Here is an 8,230-nt window from a genome sequence, read left to right as displayed (position 1 = left end):
GGCAGGGTTATACAGACTCTTACAATTCAGATTTCTGGTACAACCACAGTCATAAACTAGTTCAGTGAATTGGTGTAAACCGTCTAAAAGTGTCTAATTCAGCATTACACCTCATAGCTTGGTCTGCAATCATGACTGTCAATGTCCAAATGCCCTCACTTGATAAAAGCACTCTAATTTAAGAAAAAGCTTAAAAAGATTTGACTCCTACTGCAAAATATCAGGTTTACTTCACATTTTAAACTCATCACTGACCTGTGTTGTTTCACCGTTCTTGTAGACTTGCTTTTCAGTGGAGTAAATTCACTAAATTCACAAAGTTTAGAGCAAGCATCCATGGTTCACACAGGGTATACTGTACCCATTTCTTTGTCCATATCATTGATTTTTGTAGTTATAAATACAATTTCATGATAAATGTTGGATTGTTATAAGAATCGTTTGCAAGACACAGCGATTACCCAGTCAGAGAGGATTATTATGACTTTGATGAACCCTTGACAAAGTCTACTTTGTAAAACCTTTATTAACAAACATTGTCAAAAAAAAAAGAGCTTTTATTTATACTTTTTGTTTACTGCCAGCAAACAAATACTGGTATGCATAGTGATGAAGATGGTGAAAAATTATACTTTCTAAATACTCCTGTGCCAAAGCTCAGTCTCACAAAGCTGCTGAAAAATCTTAAGGCTGGAATATAGTTTTGCAAGGTTTTTGAAAATCCCTCTGCAGGGAACACACGCAGCCCAAATTGAAACTGCAGAGACAGCCAGCATGGCAAGAGTGGAGACTGTGAATGCACAACTGAACTTGTCTCTTGCATGTCATAATGCATGTGTCAAACTATGCATTCTTGGTCATATTAGAGTCTTATTTAGGTTTTATTTTTTTTGTTCTTTGCACGCTGTAAGAAGTGAAAATCTGGAGAGAAATAAGATCCTGTAAAATCACGTTACTGTTTAGTCAGCTATAAATGAAATATATTTGTATGACAGTACAGTGCAGTGATTTCAATGCCATATAAACACTTGTCATTTCATATCAACTGTTGGACTAATATAATAAATGGGAGCTATGGTTCAGGTGTTCATGCTCATGTGTCTTACTATAGACATGTGGAAAAAAATAATCACACACACACACACACACACACACACACACACACACACACACACACACACACACACACCTGTCTAACCATCGTTATTTTAAGACTTCCAGCTGCACAGAGTCATCAAATACAAGGCTCTCTATAGCATGAACCTCTGTCAAAATATCAATGCCTCGTGGGCGGATGTAGCGGGGAGGTCAACTTTTCAAAGACGACGCTCGCCAACATTTTATCCTCTGTCATGTTCATTTGACACCTGTTTAATCATTGGACAACTTACAGATCCAGCACAATCTCTATGTAGTGAACGTGTTTGAACAGCTAAGCTCCAGAAGCACCGACAAATTATAGCGTCTTTGTGCTTTGAGAGTGACAATGTGATGTTTAGACAGCATGTTCAAGAAAGACTCGCCCCAAAAGTCTGTCTTTGACTCCACAGGGGGTACGCGTTTCAAGTTCCAAGGGTGGTTGAGAAAAGATTAAAGGTTATTTCTACATGAAAAACTGTTGCTGTGGTCGGCTTAGTATCAAGCCTACAAGAGATGCATGTTCAGGATTTCCTCCAGTATATTATAGAGGAGACATCCACTTTACATGAGTGCCTAGTTTGAGCAATTTTCTAGCAAAAATACCATAATTTTCATAATTTCGGGTTTTCAAATGTGAGAATCGACTGCATTTTTGTCTTCGATTGCACAAAGTCAAATCTCTTTGGGTTTTGGATTCTTGATTGGAAGAAAAACATCTGATGAAGTTGTGTTTTGCACTGTGTCATTGCAGTGATGATTGTTGCACTGTTTTGTTTTGTTGTGTTTAATTAATGTTTTGTAGTATTTAGCTGCTAAACATTAAATTTTAACCAAAATTGGTGCAAAGATTCACACATTTACCCCAGAACAGGAGACAACATCTAACTGGATGTGTGGTTCCTGGTATTTAACCTGAGCTACTGCAATGCAGGGTTTTTTTGACACAGGAAAAGTGGAGGGAAAAGACTTTCTGTTGCTAAGCAGGCTGACTTCCTGTTCAATCAATTCGCTATTCCAGGTTTTATTGGACCAAATGCTCCAAATTCTAACACGAAGAGTCATGGTCATTGTTTTACAGCTTGGCCTTTTGCAGTGATTTTATGGGAAACAGTTTTCTGGGCCAGTTTGAGTCACATGAATCTTCAACTTCAAGTGTGACAATGGAGCCCCATTTTTATCTCAGATTTATTGCCTCTGAATGATTTTAGATGCAAGCCGGGTTGGTCGTCTTTTGACACAGAGTTTGGGGTGATTAATCGGCTAAATGATAAGTGAGCTGGCCATCAGACAGTTGGTTGGAATGTCGGAAATTTTAATCTGAAGCATTTAGTCAGCTCTTTGAGCTGTTCTGCAGGTCAGTTTCCCAACATGGCTGCTGCCAAAAGATATGTTATGTATTGCAAGCTTGTTTAAATATTTCTGATATACTGCAGTTTTGAATGAAACTGTGCTGAGATATAAAACTTACACAGCACACAGTTCATTTTCCACATCTGCAGCTTTGTATTTCAGTTGTTTTCCGTTAACTTTTATGTCAGTGCACATGGAGTCTCCACATCACTAAAATTCGGGTCTGAACAGTGTTTTGTTTCTTAAATTCTGATACTGATGCTAATTATCAATATTCAAAGACCAAGTTTGGGAGCTGATTCTTGAGCTCCAGTGATAAACAAAAGGAGACCAGTAATATGTGAAAAACTGGTTTTGTGTTAGCTGTTTTTCTAGTATTGCACTTTGTAGATGGTTCCTACACACTCATCATGATGCATCTGATGTCACCGGTTGTCACCGACTTATAACCGCTTTCAAACTTTCCAGCTCAGATAATTAATGACAGTGGTGGTGACTCATGTATGGTTAGTTGCATCGTTTGTATGTTTGGATGCTTCAATTCAGACCGATTCATAGTTGAGCAAATAGACCGAAGCCCAAAACACCCTGTCACACAGAGATCCGCTGCACACACCTGTTGAATTTGGTTGTGGATCTGCAGGTTGCATTGACAGATATGCCAGATATGTTGAAAGTGTTTAGTGTGTGGACTTTGTGTGTAGATAATCATTAGACAAACATGCAAAATGTACTCGTTCATGGATTCCAATTATTCAAAATAAAATTTGAGGGATGTGGACATTCCAGGTGTTTCCTGGAAGACCCGGTTTTAAAACACAGGAGAAACCCGGCAGTAGCAGGAATGTTGGTATCCTTGACTGAACCATCAATGCATTGCTGCAGACCAAGCACACTTGTTCTTAATGGCATCCTCTAGCAGGACAATGTGCCCCTTCAGCAAAAAGTGCTCTGAAATTTGTTAAGCGTTCTCGAGATGCACCCTAACAAGCCGGATGACCCTGGAATCCCACAGTACCCAAAATATCTGCTGCCAGCATCCAAGTACCAGACACCACAGGACCCCAGAGGTTTTGTGTCTGTGCCTCAACAGGTCAGAGCTGTTTTGGCAGCACAAGAGGCACAAACAAAACAGTACGCATATGGTTTTAATGTTGAAGCTGATTGTCAATATTACTGAGGTTTGAATGCTGGAAAAAATATCCTGGAGGTTCTTTGTAAACAGAAGAATGTAATGTGAGTTACCTTAAGTCGTGAAATTATTAAAAATGCATTGTTCTGACCAAAATTAGAAAGGTCAAAGTGGGTTATTTGCTGCTTTTGGACACTTAACTTGTATTACAGATTTGCTACGATACAGTCTGTAAAGCCATGTCAGAGAGAAGTAGCACTGCTTTCAGTGCTGAACTTTCATAGTAATAAATTCACCTAAAACTGTTTGAACAAAGTAGCCAAGTAATAATCATGCCTTTGCTTTTAATTTGATACGGCTCTTGGCTTTTATCCCTGACTTATCAACTCTATCCAGTCTTGAAGGGTTGCTGCTAATACAGAGACAGTTTATGCTGTAATTTGCCTGTTGTACAGATCATATTCTACCCACTCAATGTGAATCCTAATTGTAACAGTAGCCTGCCAGAAATGAGAAAACCAGTTGAAGTTTCGTTGGTAATCAAAGTAGGGAGTTGTGGCCATTTCAGAGCATCATGGTTGTTTTGTTGGCTTGTTTACAGGAACACCAGAATGAATTTATTCCCGTTATCTCCTTGAATGCCAAAAAGTCATGGGGTTTCACAAGGCAGCCTGAGTACTGCAGCATTTATTTATGTTTTTTGGAAGCTTCTGAAGCCATGAGGCAATCCATCATACGAGTTTTATCTGCAGACAGAAGAGTTTGAGGTAAAACGGGTTTTCGTCAGGTCTCATCTCCCTCATTCTCCCTGCTGCTGGCTTCGCACACGAGGCCTATGCAAGCCCAAGCTTGGAAAGCAGACAAAAACTCGATAATGTGGCTTGGAGCGGTTGACACCGAGTCTATGCAAAAACAATCAGAGTCATTAGTGGGAGATAGTCAAAGCCATTCAGCTGCACCCCTTCCAAACAAACCCAGAGAACCTCCTCACTGAGTTCTTTCCTTACGGTCTTGTGCTGAGAGGTCAGACTCTGGCACATCACAGGCAGAGAGGAAGCATTTGCTCCTTTGAAAAGATGCTGTAATGTTAATCAGATGTGATTCAAATCATATGTGCAAATAAAATCTAAGTGGTTTGTTTTATCCCACTTACAGAATCTGGGCGTGGGTATCCACATACAGACAACAAAACCGAGCGCCTGAAAGTGCAGATAATCACAGGAAACAGTTTGAGAGTCAATTTGGTGTACTTTTCTACAACTGACTCACCAGATATTCAAGAAAAGCAGGTATTTTGTTACCGCGCCATTATTCTGTTCAACATGTTTTCTTTGATAAGCTGGTAAGATTTAACTTAGCTAAAATTAGACACTGCCCACTTGTTCTAAGCCAATACTAAAGTAAATATTACATATTGTTGTAGAAAATGCGACGGGACAGCTTATTAATAATACACAATGCAGTTCATTATCAACAAAACATTCCACATCCCAATAAAAGCGTGTACGGATAATAAATCCAGAGGATAATAAGGAGACAGAGGGAAGGCAAATAACAGGAAAAAGCTCAAACTTTGACCCTTCCAGGGGTTTTACACTTCTATAAATCCACCTCCCTAGAAATGTGACTAAATGTTGTGTTGATGCAGTCCGAAGTGACTGATTGGCCTGTACAGTATTGTTGTTTCCTCCTACGCATTTAAGGCTGCTTCTTTTTTCTGCAGACATTTTTCGGTCATGTGGAAATGAATGGATCAGTTTGAAGAGAAAAACCTCATGCAAGCCCAAGGGCTGGCAAGGGGGTTGCCCATTAAAGTGGGCTGCATCACACTTTAACCTTACATTCATGCAGCACTTTATTCTGTACTCTTTAAGTACTCTATCTAGCTCACATTCAGGTTAACCAGTTAAGCCAACATGCATGTCTGTAGCAGCAGTACGTTTTCCCCCTTTGACTTGTCATTGCTTGTTTTACCTCAGAGTAAGCAAACGCTGCTCTTTTTACATGATCACGATGGGTAAGAAGTGTTTACAAGAACAACCCCAGGTCGTTTGATCACTCAACAGTTCGGAGAAACAACCACCCCAACAATCACGTGTTCAGTAATTGTGTCTCTTCACTGGCTAATGTTTGACTATTTACAAGTAATTTTCCATTGATTCAACATAACATTAAGACTTCAAGATAAGAAGATCAAAAGGAAGGAAAATATTCTTCCGTCCCCGCATATCTTTTTTTTTGCACACAAACATATGCAGCATACGGACCTCAGAAGTCTAAAATATCACTAAAATTAATAGCAGTATTAACCAAGGCCCTGATGTACTACTGAAGATTATCGTTATTTCAAAAATAAGGTAATTAGCTGTACCCTCAGGGTCTGATCTAATTTTATATTAACTGTTTATTATATCATCAAAAGCAGCTGCTAAACCAACACGTCTTTTTAATAACTATTTCATCCCTGCTTTGCTCTTTCTCTTTCCAAAGTAGTCCAGCACGAACAAAAATGAAAAATGAATGCTCCGTAGCTGCTTTCCCCACTTTATTTGTCCAAGTTGAGGTTGATTTTCTTGCACTGACAGGCTGGTTAGGATGCAGGTATTGGCTGACTGAACATTGTGCCGTTTTGTTGTGGGCCACGCAAGTCTCATAATGCCACATGTGCTCGCTCTGACTCGGACTTCAGATCGGGCCATGGGAAAATATGGTTCCCCAGAGCTGGTTGATCTCAGCGGCTCTGTGTGTCATGGTGGTTTTAGAGGAAGGAATGTGTGATGTGTCCTACATGCAAATATTCAAGTCCACTGACAGTTTTCCAGCCTCGGAAAGCTTCTCTGTAATCATCCTGCTCAGATTCTTCTCTCTACTTTTATATGTTAAGCGTACTAGTCATTACATTTATTATTATGATCATTCTGTATCTGTATGCTTGAACCCTAATTTACTGTTGACACATACATAACATACAATTAAAACATACTACATATATATGTATGTATATATATATATATATATATATATATATATATATATATATAATTTTGAAAGTCATTGCCAATCAACAACAACCAGAGGCTGTGGCTCCGGAGGAAGAGCGGGTCATCTACTAATTGGAAGGTTGATCCCCAGCTCTTTCACACTGAGAATGAAACGTCAAAGTACCCTCGGGCTAGGAACCAAACCCCAAGTTGCCCTTGATGCATCCATAGCAGTGTGTGTGTGTGTGTGTGTGTGTGTGTGTGTGTGTGTGTGTGTGAATGATGGACAAGGTGCTTAGGTGTAGAAAACTACTTTAACATAACACTAACCCTTTGAAATGCTTCTTTAAATTGCATGAATTTAATTTGTCCTCATTTTTTGAGATCACCATGACTTAAAATAACTAAGTGAACACATAAAAAAGGGGTATATCAATCACAGCTGCCTTCAAAGAGAAATAGGAGGTGGACCTAAACTGACTGGTTAAGTCAGTGTTATCATTCATCAGTGAGTCAATACGTGTGTAATGTAAGTGACAGGTTTTATTTTAAGACTACTTTTAGCTCCACAGTCAATTCCTCTGTGTATTGGACCAACAAGCAACCTGAGCACCAAAGCCTGCTGACGACGTCCCCCCCCCCCCCCCCACACACACACACACACACACACACACACACACAACCAGGCCAATCAGAAGTCAGGGTACAAGGCCTCATCCTGTTACAACTCCTGCCAACAAGAGAGCCAATTCATGCTGGCACCATCAAAGAGAAGCACGGCAGCAGGTGAGAGTATTAACATTCTTCAGTTAGAACATGAGGATGTGTTTACTCTCCTCTCCATGTCTAACGACAGCATCTGGAAACCAAACATCCACTAAAACAAACTGCTCTTCCTATTTCTGTTCTCTTAATTCTCACGTAATTGAGATAGTGACATTTGACAAAGGTTTAAAAACAGGCATGTACAGTTATTTTCATTATTTCACAACTAGTCAGTGACTTTTAACAGGCATGCAACATGTTTATTTTTCAGCGTATAGCATTTTTCGTTTAACAACCTGGATTAAATTTGAGAATCACGCAGATGATTGTGTGATATTATGTTACTCAAAGAAACATGTTGGATGTTAAATGTACCTAAGCAATATATAAAATGTATTCTGCACACAAGAAGACAAAAGGGTAAAGATACATCTTTGCATATTTTAGGATTTAGCTTCTGTTCTGCTGTAGTCAGACTCAGTTTTGTTTAATCGCTAGCATGCTGAATAGCCTGATGCCAAGCAGCAACCCCGCTGATTCAGAAGCTGAGTCAATCACACTTGATCCCTGTGTTAAAATACCTAGTTTTACGGCAGAAATAAAGTTTAGAGCTGGTACAAAAACTTTTTTGTTTCTATGGCCAATTTCACCATTCATGGCATCTATATGGGTGTAAAAAGTTGGCTGTGAGTGACAGTGGTTGAAGAACAGCTCTGTTATAAAGTTTATGGTACCAGTAAGACAATGAAACATGATGCCAGAAATTCTGTAAGATCCATGAACTTAAACACTAAGGTGCCAAACCTTTAATAAACTAAATTTCACGGACTCTGGAAAGTTATGGTGGAAATAAAAATTTATA

Source organism: Astatotilapia calliptera, chromosome 2, assembly GCF_964374335.1.
Source record: "Astatotilapia calliptera chromosome 2, fAstCal68.1, whole genome shotgun sequence".
Taxonomy (NCBI): Eukaryota; Metazoa; Chordata; class Actinopteri; order Cichliformes; family Cichlidae; genus Astatotilapia; species Astatotilapia calliptera.
Note: the sequence above shows the minus strand (reverse complement) of the source record.